Consider the following 19449-nt stretch of genomic DNA (forward strand, 5'->3'; position numbering starts at 1 on the left):
TATCGAGTATATGAATGACGAGTTCAATGAATATACAACGATATGTTGTAAGCAATAAGGTTAAGACCCAAAGCAGGGAAAACTTCGGAAAACTAGTTGTTACAGTTTTAGTAAAGTGACATTTTAATGTCACTGTGCTTGTGTTTTTACTGTTTTTCTCTAGTATATGATGTTTTTTTTTACTTCTTTCCATCTGTTCGTTTCTTTACAGCCGGTAAGTCTTCATCATTATTAATATTTGTAGAACCGTGTCATTATCTGTTCCAACGAGGTCAATTAATTCCTGTAAATTCTTTATTTTCATGTTTACACAATTTGAATGAAATATTATAATTTGCACAACAATGGTAACGCACGATTTAATACAATAACAAGTTTATCGATGATATGAATGACAAGCTCAGCAAAGATAGAACAATTGCTTGGAAACTAAGCTGTTACTTTAATATTTAAACATTAATGATATGGACCAGGGATATGAATTCTTTTTCTTTTTTCATTATTTAAGGAAATGTTACAATTTTGACAACATTTGGTAACGCACAACGAACATGCTCATCGAAAACATGGATCGCAATGTCTTTGAAGATAGAAAGATTGTTGTTATTAATTTGCAGCTTAAACATTTAACAATTGACGATATGAGCTAGTGAGGTGAAGATGAAAATCAGGGAATTTGCTACAAAAAAGTACATTTTTTACTTATAATAAACGTACATTTTAAAGACGCTGAGTTTGACTTTTTACTAGGATCCATTAACTATATTAAAAGATGATAAGTTCTTTTCTTCTTTCTATGTAATTTTGTTTCAGAAGGTAAGTCTTTTTCATGGGTTACCTTTGTGTATACTGATTAATTTCAAATCCCTCTTCAAAGAAACCATCAACCAGGAGAATTAATTCATAATAAATCATTATTTCATACATAATATTAATCGAAATGTTTTATTTAACAACATTGTTTAATAGTTTAATTCAATAACATGTTCATCGATTATATGATGACAAGTTCAATGATGATAGAACGGTTGTTTTGAAATGAATTTGTAACTTTAATATTTAACCAACAATGTATCAGTTAGCCAGGTTTAGAGACACAAACAGTGGAAAGCTAATAATAACTAATGATTTCAAATGTCATAAACTTATATTTTACATTCACTGTGCTTGTGTCTTTGCTTTTTTTCTCTATTATATGACGATATGTTCTTTCCTTCTATCTATCCGTTTCTTTTCAGGAGGTAAGTCTTTATCATGATTAAAGATTGCAGATACATGTTATTACATATTCCCCTTTCAAAAAAAGCCAACAGAGAAATCAATTCCTGTTAAATGTTGATTTTCATCATCAACATTGTCAATGAAAATTATAATTTGCACAAAATTCTTTAATTTCATGTATACACAATTTGAATGAAATATTATAATTTGCACAACAATGGTAACGCACGATTTAATACAATAACAAGTTTATCGATGATATGAATAACAAGTTCAGTAAAGATAGAACAATTGTTTGGAAACTAAGTTGTTACTTTAAGATTTAAATATTAATGATATGGACCAACGATATAAATTCTTGTTTATTTTTCATTATTTAAGCAAATGTAACAATTTCCACAGCATTGGTAACGCACAACGAACATGTTTATCGAATACATGGATCGCAATGTCTATGAAGATAGAAGGATTGTTGTTATTAATTTGCAACTTTAATATTTAACCATCAATGTATCAGTTAGCCAGGTTTAGAGACACAAACAGTGGAAAGCTAATAATAACTAATGATTTCAAATGTCATAAACTTATATTTTATAGTCACTGTGCTTGTTGTCTTTGCTGTTTTTTCTCTATTATATGACAATTTGTTCTTTCCTTCTTTCTATCCGTTTCTTTTCAGAAGGTAAGTATTTAACATGATTAAAGATTGCAGATACATGTTATTACATATTCCCCTTTCAAAAGAAGCCACCAGAGAAATCAATTCCTGTTAATTTTCTATTTTCATCATCAACATTGTCAATGAAAAATAATAATTTGCACAACATTGGTAACGCACGATTTAAGACAATAACATGTGTATCGAGTTTATGAATGACGAGTTCAATGAATATACAACGATATGTTGTAAGCAATAAGGTTAAGACCCAAAGCAGGGAAAACTTTCGGAAAACTAGTTGTTACAGTTATAGTAAAGTGACATTTTAATGTCACTGTGCTTGTGTTTTTACTGTTTTTCTCTAGTATATGATGTTTTTTTTTACTTCTTTCCATCTGTTCGTTTCTTTACAGCCGGTAAGTCTTCATCATTATTAATATTTGTAGAACCGTGTCATTATCTGTTCCAACGAGGTCAATCAATTCCTGTAAATTCTTTACTTTCATGTTTACACAATTTGAATGAAATATTATAATTTGCACAACAATGGTAACGCACGATTTAATACAATAACAAGTTTATCGATGATATGAATGACAAGTTCAGCAAAGATAGAACAATTGCTTGGAAACTAAGCTGTTACTTTAATATTTAAACATTAATGATATGGACCAGGGATATGAATTCTTGTTCTTTTTTCATTATTTAAGGAAATGTTACAATTTTGACAACATTTGGTAACGCACAACGAACATGCTCATCGAAAACATGGATCGCAATGTCTATGAAGATAGAAAGATTGTTGTTATTAATTTGCAGCTTAAACATTTAACAATTGACGATATGAGCTAGTGAGGTGAAGATGAAAATCAGGGAATTTGCTACAAAAAGTACATTTTTTACTTATAATAAACGTACATTTTAAAGACGCTGAGTTTGACTTTTTACTAGGATCCATTAACTATATTAAAAGATGATAAGTTCATTTCTTCTTTCTATGTAATTTTGTTTCAGAAGGTAAGTCTTTTTCATGGGTTACCTTTGTGTATACTGATTAATTTCAAATCCCTCTTCAAAAAAAACATCAACCAGGAGAATTAATTCATAATAAATCATTATTTCATACATAATATTAATCGAAATGTTTTATTTAACAACATTGTTTAATAGTTTCATTCAATAACATGTTCATCGATTATATGATGACAACTTCAATGAAGATAGAACGGTTGTTTTGAAATGAATTTGTAACTTTAATATTTAACCATCAATGTATCAGTTAGTCAGGTTTAGAGACACAAACAGTGGAAAGCTAATGATAACTAATGATTTCAAATGTCATAAACTTATATTTTATAGTCACTGTGCTTGTGTCTTTGCTGTTTTTTCTCTATTATATGACGATTTGTTCTTTCCTTCTTTCTATCCGTTTCTTTTCAGTCGGTAAGTCTTTATCATGATTAAAGATTGCAGATACATGTTATTACATATTCCCCTTTCAAAAGAAGCCACCAGAGAAATCAATTCCTGTTAATTTTCTATTTTCATCATCAACATTGTCAATGAAAAATAATAATTTGCACAACATTGGTAACGCACGATTTAAGACAATAACATGTGTATTATGAATGACGAGTTCAATGAATATACAACGATATGTTGTAAGCAATAAGGTTAAGACCCAAAGCAGGGAAAACTTTCGGAAAACTAGTTGTTACAGTTATAGTAAAGTGACATTTTAATGTCACTGTGCTTGTGTTTTTACTGTTTTTCTCTAGTATATGATGTTTTTTTTTACTTCTTTCCATCTGTTCGTTTCTTTACAGCCGGTAAGTCTTCATCATTATTAATATTTGTAGAACCGTGTCATTATCTGTTCCAACGAGGTCAATCAATTCCTGTAAATTCTTTATTTTCATGTTTACACAATTTGAATGAAATATTATAATTTGCACAACAATGGTAACGCACGATTTAATACAATAACAAGTTTATCGATGATATGAATGACAAGTTCAGCAAAGATAGAACAATTGCTTGGAAACTAAGCTGTTACTTTAATATTTAAACATTAATGATATGGACCAGGGATATGAATTCTTGTTCTTTTTTCATTATTTAAGGAAATGTTACAATTTTGACAACATTGGTAACGCACAACGAACATGCTCATCGAAAACATGGATCGCAATGTCTATGAAGATAGAAAGATTGCTGTTATTAATTTGCAGCTTAAACATTTAACAATTGACGATATGAGCTAGTGAGGTGAAGATGAAAATCAGGGAATTTGCTACAAAAAAGTACATTTTTTACTTATAATAAACGTACATTTTAAAGACGCTGAGTTTGACTTTTTACTAGGATCCATTAACTATATTAAAAGATGATAAGTTCTTTTCTTCTTTCTATGTAATTTTGTTTCAGAAGGTAAGTCTTTTTCATGGGTTACCTTTGTGTATAGTGATTAATTTCAAATCCCTCTTCAAAGAAACCATCAACCAGGAGAATTAATTCATAATAAATCATTATTTCATACATAATATTAATCGAAATGTTTTATGTAACAACATTGTTTAATAGTTTAATTCAATAACATGTTCATCGATTATATGATGATTTGCTACAAAAAAGTACATTTTTTACTTATAATAAACGTACATTTTAAAGACGCTGAGTTTGACTTTTTACTAGGATCCATTAACTATATTAAAAGATGATAAGTTCTTTTCTTCTTTCTATGTAATTTTGTTTCAGAAGGTAAGTCTTTTTCATGGGTTACCTTTGTGTATACTGATTAATTTCAAATCCCTCTTCAAAGAAACCATCAACCAGGAGAATTAATTCATAATAAATCATTATTTCATACATAATATTAATCGAAATGTTTTATTTAACAACATTGTTTAATAGTTTCATTCAATAACATGTTCATCGATTATATGATGACAACTTCAATGAAGATAGAACGGTTGTTTTGAAATGAATTTGTAACTTTAATATTTAACCAACAATGTATCAGTTAGCCAGGTTTAGAGACACAAACAGTGGAAAGCTAAAGATAACTAATGATTTCAAATGTCATAAACTTATGTTTTATAGTCACTGTGCTTGTGTCTTTGCTTTTTTTCTCTATGATATGACAATTTGTTCTTTTCTTCTATCTATCCGTTTCTTTTCAGGAGGTAAGTCTTTATCATGATTAAAGATTGCAGATACATGTTATTACATATTCCCCTTTCAAGAGAAGCCAACAGAGAAATCAATTCCTGTTAATTTTCTATTTTCATCATCAACATTGTCAATGAAAAATAATAATTTGCACAACATTGGTAACGCACGATTTAAGACAATAACATGTGTATCGAGTATATGAATGACGAGTTCAATGAATATACAACGATATGTTGTAAGCAATAAGGTTAAGACCCAAAGCAGGGAAAACTTCGGAAAACTAGTTGTTACAGTTATAGTAAACTGACATTTTAATGCCACTGTGCTTGTGTTTTTACTGTTTTTCTCTAGTATATGATGTTTTTTTTTACTTCTTTCCATCTGTTCGTTTCTTTACAGCCGGTAAGTCTTCATCATTATTAATATTTGTAGAACCGTGTCATTATCTGTTCCAACGAGGTCAATCAATTCCTGTAAATTCTTTACTTCCATGTTTACACAATTTGAATGAAATATTATAATTTGCACAACAATGGTCACGCACGATTTAATACAATAACAAGTTTATCGATGATATGAATGACAAGTTCAGCAAAGATAGAACAATTGCTTGGAAACTAAGCTGTTACTTTAATATTAAAACATTAATGATATGGACCAGGGATATGAATTCTTGTTCTTTTTTCATTATTTAAGGAAATGTTACAATTTTGACAACATTTGGTAACGCACAACGAACATGCTCATCGAAAACATGGATCGCAATGTCTATGAAGATAGAAAGATTGTTGTTATTCATTTGCAGCTTAAACATTTAACAATTGACGATATGAGCTAGTGAGGTGAAGATGAAAATCAGGGAATTTGCTACAAAAAAGTACATTTTTTACTTATAATAAACGTACATTTTAAAGACGCTGAGTTTGACTTTTTACTAGGATCCATTAACTATATTACAAGATGATAAGTTCTTTTCTTCTTTCTATGTAATTTTGTTTCAGAAGGTAAGTCTTTTTCATGGGTTACCTTTGTGTATACTGATTAATTTCAAATCCCTCTTCAAAGAAACCATCAACCAGGAGAATTAATTCATAATAAATCATTATTTCATACATAATATTAATCGAAATGTTTTATTTAACAACATTGTTTAATAGTTTAATTCAATAACATGTTCATCGATTATATGATGATTTGCTACAAAAAAGTACATTTTTCACTTATAATAAACGTACATTTTAAAGACGCTGAGTTTGACTTTTTACTAGGATCCATTAACTATATTAAAAGATGATAAGTTCTTTTCTTCTTTCTATGTAATTTTGTTTCAGAAGGTAAGTCTTTTTCATGGGTTACCTTTGTGTATACTGATTAATTTCAAATCCCTCTTCAAAGAAACCATCAACCAGGAGAATTAATTCATAATAAATCATTATTTCATACATAATATTAATCGAAATGTTTTATTTAACAACATTGTTTAATAGTTTCATTCAATAACATGTTCATCGATTACATGATGACAACTTCAATGAAGATAGAACGGTTGTTTTGAAATGAATTTGTAACTTTAATATTTAACCAACAATGTATCAGTTAGCCAGGTTTAGAGACACAAACAGTGGAAAGCTAATGATAACTAATGATTTCAAATGTCATAAACTTATGTTTTATAGTCACTGTGCTTGTGTCTTTGCTTTTTTTCTCTATGATATGACAATTTGTTCTTTTCTTCTATCGATCCGTTTCTTTTCAGGAGGTTAGTCTTTATCATGATTAAAGATTGCAGATACATGTTATTACATATTCCCCTTTCAAAAAAAGCCAACAGAGAAATCAATTCCTGTTAAATGTTGATTTTCATCATCAACATTGTCAATGAAAAATTATAATTTGCACAAAATTCTTTATTTTCATGTATACACAATTTGAATGAAATATTATAATTTGCACAACAATGGTCACGCACGATTTAATACAATAACAAGTTTATCGATGATATGAATAACAAGTTCAGTAAAGATAGAACAATTGTTTGGAAACTAAGTTGTTACTTTATTATTTAAACATTAATGATATTGACCAGGGATATGAATTCTTGTTCTTTTGACATTATTTAAGGAAATGTTACAATTTTGACAACATTGGTAACGCACAACGAACATGCTCATCGAAAACATGGATCGCAATGTCTATGAAGATAGAACGATTGTTGTTATTAATTTGTAGCTTAACATTTAACCATTGACGATATGCGCTAGTGAGGTGAAGATCAAAAACAAGGAATAGGCTACAGAAAACTGTTTTACTTGTAGAAAACGTACATTTTAAAGACGCTGTGTTTGTCTGTTTACTAGGATCCATTAACTACATTAAAATATGATAAGTTCTTTTCTCCTTTCTATGTTTTTTTTTCAGTCGGTAAGTCTTTTTCATGAGTTACCTTTGTGTATACTCATGATTATCAAATCCCTGTTCAAAGAAACCATCAACCAGGAGAATTAATTCATATTGATTCCTTATTTCATACATAATATTAATGGAAATGTTTTATTTAGCAACATTGTTTAATAGTTTAATTCAATAACATGTTCATCGATTATATGATGACAAGTTCAATGAAGATAGAACGGTTGTTTTGAAATGAATTTGTAACTTTAATATTTAACTATCAATGTATCAGTTAGCCAGGTTTAGAGACACAAACAGTGGAAAGCTAATGATAACTAATGACTTAAAATGTCATAAACTTTTATTTTACAGTCACTGTGCTTGTGTCTTTGCTGTGTTTTTCTCTATTGTATGACGATTTGTTCTTTCCTTATATCTATCCGTTTCTTTTCAGGGGGTAAGTATTTATCATGATTAAAGATTGCAGATACATGTTATTACATATTCCCTTTCAAAAAGAAGCCACCAGAGAAATCAATTCCTGTTAATTTTTGATTTTCATCATCAACATTGTCAATGAAAAATTATAATTTGCACAAAATTCTTTATTTTCATGTATACACAATTTGAATGAAATATTATAATATGCACAACAATGGTCACGCACGATTTAATACAATAACAACTTGATCGATGATATGAACGACAAGTACAGTAAAGATAGAACAATTGTTTGGAAACTAAGCTGTTACTTTAATATTTAAACATTAATAATATGGACCATGGATATGAATTCTTGTTCTTTTTTCATTATTTAAGGAAATGTTACAATTTTGACAGCATTGGTAACGCACAACGAACATGCTCATCGAAAACATGGATCGCAATGTCTATGAAGATAGAAAGATTGTTGTTATTCTTTTGCAGCGTAAACATTTAACAATTGACGATATGAGCTAGTGAGGTGAAGATGAAAATCAGGGAATTTGCTACAAAAAAGTACATTTTTTACTTATAATAAACGTACATTTTAAAGACGCTGAGTTTGACTTTTTACTAGGATCCATTAACTATATTAAAAGTTCTTTTCTTCTTTCTATGTAATTTTGTTTCAGAAGGTAAGTCTTTTACATGAGTTACCTTTGTGTATACTTATTAATTTCAAATCCCTCTTCAAAGAAACCAACAGCCAGGGAATTCAGTTCTAATCAATTCCTTATTTTTTTACATAATAATAACGGAATATTTTTCATTTAACAACATTTGAAATAGTTTATACGTTAACATTTTATCGATTATAAGATGACAAGATCAATGCAAAAGAACGATTGTTTTGAAATTAAGTTGTTACTTTAATATTTAAACATTAATCATATGGACAAGGGATATTTATTCCTTTTTATTTTTCATTTTTAATGAAATGTTATTATTTTCACCACTTTGATAACGCACAACGAACATCTTTATCAGGCACGGAAAGCTAGTTGTTACAGTTATAGTAAACTGACATTTTAACGTCACTGTGCTTGTGTTTTACTGTTTTTCTCTAGTATATGATGTTTCCTTTTTTACTTATTTCCATCTGTTCGTTTCTTTATAGCCGGTAAGTCTTCATCATTATTAACGAGGTCAATCAATTCCTGTAAATTCTTTATTTTCATGTATACACAATTTGAATGAAATATTATAATTTGCACAACATTGGTAACGCACGATTTTAATACAATAACATGTTTATTGATGATATGAATGACAAGTTAATGAACACACAATGATATGTTTGTAAGCTAGTGAGGTCAAGAGCCAAAAGCAAGCAAAAAGTTACGGAAAACTAGTAAAATGACACTTTAAAATCATTGTACTATAAAGAAAAATATTTTTTCTACTGTTAAAACCTTTTAGAATGTATTATGAATGAAAAACAGATTATTTATCTTATACAATATTTATATATATATATATATATATATATATATATATATATATATATATATATATATATATATATATATATATATATATATATATATATATAGCGATCTTCAGACAACTTCAGAGTTGTCTGAAGATCGCTATAACGCGTGAAACTCCGAGTAACAACTACTAGTGTTCCACTAGTCTCATCTAGTATCAACATATATTACGCTCTGTCCAATAGTTTCAAGTTATGCTCCATGAATATATAGGATCCTCGTCGGGATTACCGGGGATTATAGGCTTGTTGGTGTATTGTTCTTCTGCCAGCGTATTCTCTTTTGCGTCCGTTCTGTTGGTGGGTTTGTTCGACTTTCTTTGGTGTTCGCATCATATCATATCATAATCTGAGTACTTCCATTTAAATTTTAGAGCGGTGAGGTGGCAGAACGGGAGAGTACACGTCTGCAGTACCTGAGGTCCCTGGTTCAAACCTCGGTGTCGACAATGACACCAATTTTCAACCCGCTCCTTTCTCGTGGTAGGAAAGTGGCTACACGTGGAAAGCGGTACTCACGTCCTTCGGAGGGGACGTTAAATTGCTGTCCCGGGAGCAGGACTACACACCCCTGCCTCGTTACGTCAGGGCACTATTCGAAAAGAGAAGGCGAGATTCGCCCGTGTCCTTCCACGCACAAAAACTTGGAACCTCAATAATTTCCGACTAAGGATTTCCTTAGTCTGCTGAAGCACCTTCGGGTGGAAGCGTAATACGAGGTGTATCATATCATATCATATCTTGGTGTTCGGCTGTTGGTGTATTCTCTTTTGCGTCCGTTCTTTTGGTGGTTTTTTTTTAATACGCTGGCAGAAGAACAATACAAGTTTTACTGCTGCAATCTTATTTTAGTATGTTCATTTTATCTCAGTTCTTTCTTTGCATTTACACGCCAACAGATATGAGGGAGAGACTTTGCAGGTATTGAAATGTTTGCCTATTGGTACCGATGAGGTGATACCAGTTAGATACATATTATTTTTTCGCCTTTTGATGAACCTTGAATGAATTTCATTCATGTTGGTTTGCCTGCAGCTAAACAAGCTTTTGTAAAAGCGCGAATTATGGGAATAGCGAGTAGCCATTACGAGTAAAATATATGGAAGTATCAAAGAGACAGAGAAAATAGCTTCAGAAAGATGGAGACAAGAACATCATTTAGTATGAACACCATTGTTCTTACAATAATGGTACACTGAAAACTTAAATTGGTTCACCGACTAACATAACGTTAGTCCATCTGGTGCCTCTCCCGACTAACATAGCCTTAGTCAGTTGCTATACCGACTAATTTATTCCTTAGTCAGTTGGATTTCTTAGTCGGTCATCTTAGTCCGTCAGCTTAGTCGATCAACAATTTCTTAGTCGATAAATGTATATTAGTCAGTTACATTAGTTTGTGACATTAGTCGGTCTTTACCGACTAATTTATATGAGCCACCGACTAGTTTATAGCAGGTTTTACATTAGTCAGGATGGTGCCTCTCCCGACTAACCTTTCTTAGTCGGTATCGACTGACTAGTTGCACTGACTAGAATCACTGAAAGAATTAAACCCGACTAGTTTCACTGACTAGCATCACTGAAAGAAAAGAGAGCAGAAGAAACACAAATAATGTGTACGTTGGCAGTATTTATTTCTGATAAAACTTCTGATGTCTACAAAGGCTGACTTTCGACAGATAGAGAAGAAATCACTGTAAACAAAAATCTGAAAATATGATTTTATTCCAACAAAGTTAAGACAAGTTAATGGATCAAACATGAATCGCAAAAGTATAGCACTGCACAATAATGCAAAGTTGAATCTTGGGCAAGGGTTCCTCATGACTTTCGTTTTAAAGTGGTACCCCAAATCGACACCAGTTAAGTCTTCACGAACAAAGAGTGTTTCTCTTAACTACAAATGGCCTCTCACTTGTCTTCAGGAAGCCAAAATCTGCACCATTATTGACCTGTCAACAGAAAATATGATATACGTGTAAGCACAGATACAGATATAGCATATGATAGCTCACATTATTATAAACATACATTTACATTAAAATTTTATAACATATTGGGAGGTATACATTTAAATCTAGGTCCCTCAAATTATAAGCCAGGAATAGCAGCTTTACCAAATAATTATTAGCTTTGCACAGCATAACACCAAGTTATTTTTCAAAGCGTAATAATTATGTTAATCATGTTAATAATGATCCCAATAGACCGGGAGCCCAGAGGGTTTGGTTAGCTGGGAAGGTAACCAATTGCCTTGTACATCACAATGTTCACAGTGCATTCCTGTATATGAAACCAGACGACTGGCAAACCGACTGTGGTGGGTGTGGCTGGGAGAGCAATTTTAAAGTCACCTCATAGCTAACCTAGATCAGTTTTCATGGTAACACATCAAAGTAAGTACAATGTGTCAGGTATGGCCCCAAGAGCAACAAATGGCCATTGCCAGTAATTATTGGTGGTGGGGTACCCCTGCCAGTGATCTTTAATTGACCCCTCAAGGCTGACCTAGGTCAGCTCATGAGGTAACCACTTGAAACCTACTGGAAAATGTTGGTTAGGACTTCAGATACAACTGATGGGCATTGCCAGTAATTTTTATTGGTGGGGTACCCCTGCCAGTAGACCCCCAAAATGCCCCCCCCCTCATTGATCTAGGTCAGCTCATGATTTAACCAGTTGAAAACTACTGGAAAATGATTGGCAGGATTCTATATGTAAGGGATGGGTGGACTCTGGCAGTGGTGGCCCACCAATATAAAATACTGGAAATGCCCATCCTTACATATGAAGTGATACCTATCATTTTCTTGTAGGTTTCAACTGGTCAAATCATGAGCTCACCTAGGTCAATGAGGGGATGGGCATATTGGGGGTCTTCTGGCAGGGGTACCCCACCAATAAAGATTACTGGCAATGCCCATCCCTTGTATCTGAAGTCCTAACCAACATTTTCCAGTAGGTTTCAAGTGGTTACCTCATGAGCTGACCTAGGTCAGCCGTGAGGGGTCAATTGTTGATCACTGGCAGGGGTACCCCACCACCAATAATTACTGGCAATGGCCATTTGTTGCTCTTGGGGCCATACCTGACACATTGTTCTTACTTTGATGTGGTTACCATGAAAGCTGATCTAGGTTAGCTATGAGGTGACTTTAAAATTGCTCTCCCAGCCACATCCACCACAGTCGGTTTGCCAGTCGTCAGGTTTCATATACAGGAATGCATTGTGAACATTGTGATGTACCAGGCAATTGGTTACCTTCCCAGCTAACCAAACCCTCTGGACTCCCGCTCTACAGATCAGTGAAACTTTGACCAAACTTATGAAGCTTGCACGTAAATGATATACTAGACTGTTTTTTTTTTAAACAGGTTATGAAAAGTATCTTTAATATCATTAAACAGTTGGGTACAATAGTTAAACTCACTCGTCCATCTTTTTTCTCTATGGTACTTGTTCCTTTGCTTTTTGGACTCTTGGATAAACTCCTTTGTTCTGCGAAGGGTACCAATATATCATCTTAAAACATGTCTTTAAGCCATATATAACACAGTTCTCCTCTTCTGTTGTTGTCTCCACACTGGTGTCGTACATCACAGGAAACCTCACCCTTGACTTAGATATTTGGCTTTTCAATTCCTGCTGGAAAAAAGAAACAGCAAAGTATTCATCATTTGAACAAAAAATTAAATAAAGTTGTCACCACAAAGTTATGTGAGATTTGCTTCCACTATAGTCTCAAAAAACAATCCCAAAGTTTGAAGCAGACTGTATAAAGCTGAAAATTTGAACGAGAGTGTCATCACCATTGCAACCAGAATCAAATGCCCAGAATACAGAGATAATAAAACATGGGCTAAATCTTTGTTTGTTTTTATGATCTTTAAAAATATAAAATTTTAGAAACAGAAGTGCCCTGAGCCAACTTATTTATAGGCCTAATCGTTTTTAGTTGTTATTTTGCTTGCTCACATAACAAGCCTGTTTAGACCTAGGCTAGAGAAGAAGCAGTACTTTGTTACACTAAGTTTGTCTTTCGGTCGTTTTGATTTAGTCTTACTAGTAGAACTAAAGTATATAATGGACCGGCGAAGACTAGAGAATACCCAGAGTTTTAGCAACTGCGTTAAACTGTATCATTTTCATCTGATCTATTATTTACGTCAATGAGTTTCATTCAATCTAGGATCAAAAAGAGAAAACTAATTAATCTTAACCTTTAAACTTGGCTACTAAACAGATATGCTTGAATTACAAATAAATGTCAAAAAAACATAATCTACGAATCGATGCATATACATATACATAAACAGAATAATTTGAATTCGCGCAAGTGAACCCTGCACTACATTGGACAGAAAAAAAACGTGCAATTAGACCAAACTAAACATACTAAATTTTCCGTTACTTCTACATAAAATATCAATACAAATACAACAACTTACTCTTTTGGCAGTGTACTAAAAGCACATGTTATTATAACTTCAGACTATCAAGCTTTCCTGAGAAAAAACGGTTAATACTTCTTACAGTAAACAAGTCGACCGTGAAGGAATGTCGCAATTGTTTCCTAGGCGTGACCGGAAATTAAATACTAAAAAATGATAAATGAAAAGGTTAAATAGAACTGAAGCGTGCATCCTGACTGCTCGCAACATATATTACCGTTGACTAGCCAACATAATTTGTTCAGCCTACTGTGACTGTACGTTTGAAGGTCTAGCCTTGCTTATTCAATATCACAAAGCCTACCCATTTAGATTCACATGGGAAATTACAGGAAATCTTTACCAAATGAGTGTAGACTTCAAATAAACTATTGAGACTTATAGTTCCAGCATTTGTTTGGGAATAAATTAGAAGATTATGTGCCACTGTTCAATCTAGCCCAATACACACATAACACATTGTTAATTTGTGTTTAGAATGCACACTTTAGTGTTGAGAATGCACTGCAGTACCCAGTAGAAGCCTATAGGCTACTCACTGTCATTGCACTTGTGTATTGCGAAAGGCCAGCGTGACAACGGTAGCGTTACACTAACCATAATACAGTACTAGTGCCAGTGGCCTAACAATTAACTTTAATTTTACCTTCAAGTTAAAGGAATAACAGGTAGGCCGATGATGGCAGTTAATACCTCCATTCTTCTAAAGACCTTCTTGGGTGATTTACGGTTGAAAGTTGCTTAGAGTGATCGTATGAAACTATGCCAAGTCCAGCAAGCTGCCGTTGCCTCTCGGTTTCCAAATTGAAGTGAATCGAATTGGGTTAAAATACATTAGTCCGTCGACACCGACTAAGCTACGCTTATGGCGTAAATCGGGTGTCCGTATCGTTCTTAGTCCATGGGTTAATATACCTTAGTCCGTCGCCACCGACTAAGCTGCGATTATATTTTCCTTAGTCAGTGTAAACTGACTAAGAAGCAGCGATGAAACGAAGATTTTTGCAAGTCCGTGTGCATTGACTAACGTTACAGACTATTTTAACGTTAGTCCGTGGCAATATTGACTAGTTTATTTTTTCAGTGTATTGTAACAGACCTATAGAATGAAAAACCGAGTAGCGATACAAATATAAAAATATAGCACTATAACTGAGTGTATTTGTAATGTGCATATGTTATGTGTGTTGGATGTCATGTGAATATAATTAAAACAAATGATAAATCTCACATGTAAAGAAAAAAAACAGAGCAAACAAAGCAAGCATTGTAAACTAAGCAAAAGAAAGGAATACCAAAAGAATGACATAAATGAGGAGCAAAAATATAAAAAAATAAAAATAAAAATAAAACCTAATTTCAATTATATATATATATATATATATATATATATATATATATATATATATATATATATATATATATATATATATATATATATATATATATATATATATATACAATCAGCGTCCATGGCCTAGTTTGTTAGGGTGTCCGCGTACAAAGCGGGAGGTCCGGGTTCGAATCCCGGTGGAGGCTGGACGTTTTTTCACTGTTCTGGATTTTCATTCTCATTACGTTTTCATATATATATATATATACCCCTGGATCCATATATAGGTAAAAATCCTACAGATTGGGGTAATTGTTTACATTTTGGTCATGTGACTAAATCCCACGGTAGGGGCATGGTAAACACCAACCATAAAACAATACATATATAGAGTGTACACCTCTTAGGGCCTTTTTGTGGCCAAGTAATGCATATGTAATGCAATACCATTTCGGTTAACCTATGCTCAAATGTTACTTTTAAGAGGCATATGTTAGCACAGGCACAATATAGTGTTATTATGTATGGGAGATATAGGTAGTATGCCAATATGCATACGTACACATAAATGGAATAGCAAAATCACAAAGTCACACTTATAGGTAGCTGTAATGAAATTCTACCAGTGGAGTCGTGGGAGTGTTGTAGGTGGATTTGATGGTCTGGGGGGGGGGGTGCATAGATGGGAGGCATGGGCGCAGTGCTAATCATGCAGGCGCGTAGCCAGTAATTTGTGAAGGAGGGGAAAGGCATAGTTTTTGGACACTGGTGTTACGGAAGTAGTGTAGGTGGATTTGATGATCGGGGAATGGGAGTGAGGAGAAGCATGGATATGAGGCATGGGCGTTTCATCAATAGGGAGGGGGGGGGGGGTAGTGTGATGGTGAATCATGATTTCTGGACAAGAGGTTACTCGCAATACCGGGGGAGAGGTTAAAGAGGGATGTCTATCAAAATATGTATTTAATCTTGGGGTTTCAGATATATGAACATTAACAGTCACATTTCCATTCATTCTGTAACTTAAAAATGAGCTCAAGGCGAGGCCTTATTATTAATGCACGAACGATAGAGGAGTTTTTTAAATAACGCAATATATAAACGAGAACTGTGCTCGAAGACATAGATTTTTCTCAATTTGTATGATTTTGATGAGGATTTTATCTAAAATCTGGCACTTAAACTGGAATTGTTTCTGGAAATAAATTGAGGTGCATTTCAAATTAGAATATATCACAATGTGTTTAGCCTTGCTGTGTGATTCTAACAGACGAATTTAAAGTATCCAAAGGCATTGATATTTTTTTCAAACTGTATGGATTTGTATAAGATCAGTTTCTCAAATTGAGCATAATTCGAAAATGTGATTCAACTGATTCCTGAAAGTAGAAACAAATTTGAAACAATATTATTGAAATCAATAGTTGTGCTTATCAGATTTGTATAGTTTTAACCGAATAGGCATTACCGTGACGTTATTTGAAAGGAAAAACGTATGCGAGGTACTTCAATCTGGGACCGTTTCTTTAATGAAATTAACTTCACAATTTCTCAAGTTGTGCATGTTAGTTCAAAAATGTGTTATTTTGATTGCTGAAAGCACAAAAGAGTCTGGAATATATTTCTGGAAATAAATATTGATGGTTCTCAGATTGGAATTACGATACATGACTTTAGTTTATATAACTGTACTATAGCATGTAGCAGGCGTGGGCTCGATTTGTCTAGAGTTCGTTCATGTTTTCTTTATTTTGAATTGGTCACAGAGCCAGAATTAGGTTATGAGAAATGTTTTAAACATACAATTTAAGTTTTGAAAAAGCAATCTTCAGGAAGAAAACAAGATTTGTTTCATCATGCTACGTACCATCGTACCAAGTTTTGTTCACAAAAAGCTTAATTATCAGAATTGATTGAGTACATTTTGACCTTTTTTACTTACTTTGGGCAGAATATCTCCTCAAATTGTGCATGTTATATCTAAAATATGTTTTCTTGATTTCTAATTGTAGTAAAAAAAAAATTGGGTTAGATACATATTTCTCTCAGTGGATCACAAAGATATACACCAAGACAACCACAGAGTATCTGATTCCATTGTCTTCCTCACCACCGCAATGTGAGTCTGAGGGTATCTGACTTCCATTGTACGACAATGAGTCTCATGGGTATCTGACTTCAATGTTCTTCCGCACTACCACAATATGACTCTGATTGTATCTGACTTTCTTCGTCTTCCTCACTACTGCAAAGAGACTCTGGGGTATCTGACTTACATTGTCTCCATCACTACCACAATGTGACTCTAGTGGTATCTGACTTTCATGGTCTACCACCCTGTGACGCTGAATATCTGACTTACATTGTCTTCCTCACTATTACAATGTGACTCTGTAATATAGACAAATACATGCCACAAGTACTCCAAAAATTGGTTTTATACATAGTCGAAGAATTAATTGAGCCAACTAAATATACACACAGGCAGAGGGGTAGGAAGCTTCCAAAAAGTGGGGGCACAACCTCGGAGGGGCACTTTCTCATTCCACAACTACCACTCGATATGCTATAAACCGATACACACCGGCCATATCACTTAAATATATATGATGTTTTAGTATGCTATCAATACTATTATGGTGCACGTGACTCTATCAACCTACATATATACTTCTGTCGATCCATTATTTAGAACTTTCCCAAAAAATTCCTCCTGTTTTCATTCCTTGAACAAAAGTCTTTAGCAACCTCGGTTAAATCCTTAGCATGTACAGACTATAAATAAATAATTAAAATAAATAATTAAAATTAACAAGGCTATATCCAAAAGACAGTTCTTAATCAAAGGGGCACATTTTATTTGCCAGTAGGGCACATTTGCTATTTTGTAAAATAGTAAAATTTTATGAAAAGTGGGGGCACGTGCCCCAGTGCACCCGGCTCCTACCCCCCTGCACACAGGTATAATTACACTTCTTCATATAGTAGATACACTAGTAAAACATGCTGGGTTTTTTTTTCAAAGAGGAAAGGCCTTTTTTGACGCAGTGAATTAAGGACTGCAAATTCTTCGATAAGCTACCAACTGAGGTGTCAAGGTCTACGTTTTAGTTCTCTCATTTCATGCAATATCAAGTCAGCTGTAGCAATCACTCACGTGCATGTGTATGATACATGCTGATAATGATTTCCATTTGTTCTTTCCAGGCAGAAATCAAGTGGACGTAAATCCAACACAATGCCTCTCAGTGGTCAACCTAAGCTCCATGTTATGAAGCCTTTCGAATTGGTGAACTGATTATGTGATACTATAGTGTAATAACTGAATTTAATGTAATAATTTTTCTACCAAAGCATGCAAAATGTGCTACTTATGGGGTGATTTTAACGAGAAATTAGAGAATGCGACATGACGGAATTATTTAACCCTGTATCACTAGTTAATAAGGAGAGAGATCCCCGACTTTTCTCTTGATTGCTAAGTTACTTATCCTGAAGTAATGATATGAGAACCAAATTTTTAAATCAGCCATTTAATATATGCAAAAATTGCTAATTAGGTCAGTTAAATCCCCTTCCTGTTGGATTTTTTTTATTAATTAATTAATATTTGAGTGACTTAATTTATTTTATTTAATTTTGGTAAAACTTTCAAGTATCAACGACTACAAAAAAAATGATGATATATGACTTCATAACATGACTTCTAGCTTAATAAAACCACGAAACTGACTGCTGTCACTTGTGTTTCTTCACTCCTGCAAATTTTATTCGGAAATGTTTGCGAACATTTTCTGCACTCTGTGTAGAATTGGAACGTATATGCGCAAGCAATTTAATGGAAGCGTTCAAGCCGAACATAGAATATGCTTTCCATGTGCGCAAGACAAACGGTTGAAACTAGCAAAATATGTGCAATTTGTACGTTATAGTAGGGCATGCAAATACGCACTTTGAGAATACAAGCTTTTCGCGCACAATAGACAGACAAGTGTCAATATTTTGACGTATTTCGTATAGAATTACATGTCATATTCAGAATCATGAGTGCTCCACTCAGATAACGTCATAATTGTCCCTGGAAAATGCCTTGAAATGCCCCCCCCCCCCCCCTCTTTCCCACACATCCTTACTTTTGTGTAATCTGTTCATGCAGCTCTCAATTTCATGTCAATTTTGCAAAGTGGGTAGTAGTTTATGCAGAATAAAAGATCCCCACCTTATGAAGTGAGAGTGCAAAATGTT

General features: G+C 33.2%; 2 long non-coding RNA genes across 3 annotated transcripts; both read left to right on the forward strand.

The window, feature by feature from the left end:
- Nucleotides 1-1904: 1904 nt before the first annotated feature.
- LOC139982890 (uncharacterized) lies at nucleotides 1905-5521 on the forward strand. Its single transcript, XR_011798412.1, has 3 exons — nucleotides 1905-2896; nucleotides 3320-4639; nucleotides 5062-5521. It is a non-coding gene; the product is annotated as an uncharacterized lncRNA (long non-coding RNA).
- Nucleotides 5522-7798: 2277 nt separating this feature from the next.
- Nucleotides 7799-18936, forward strand: LOC139982891 (uncharacterized). 2 transcript variants are annotated; one of them, XR_011798414.1, is made up of 3 exons: nucleotides 7799-9047; nucleotides 9791-10337; nucleotides 18412-18936. It is a non-coding gene; the product is annotated as an uncharacterized lncRNA (long non-coding RNA). The 2 variants fall into 2 exon arrangements; XR_011798413.1 differs by lacking the exon at nucleotides 7799-9047 and having other exon boundaries at nucleotides 9595-10337.
- Nucleotides 18937-19449: the final 513 nt, after the last annotated feature.

The sequence above is a fragment of the Apostichopus japonicus genome, chromosome 16, assembly GCF_037975245.1.
Source record: "Apostichopus japonicus isolate 1M-3 chromosome 16, ASM3797524v1, whole genome shotgun sequence".
Classification (NCBI taxonomy): domain Eukaryota; kingdom Metazoa; phylum Echinodermata; class Holothuroidea; order Aspidochirotida; family Stichopodidae; genus Apostichopus; species Apostichopus japonicus.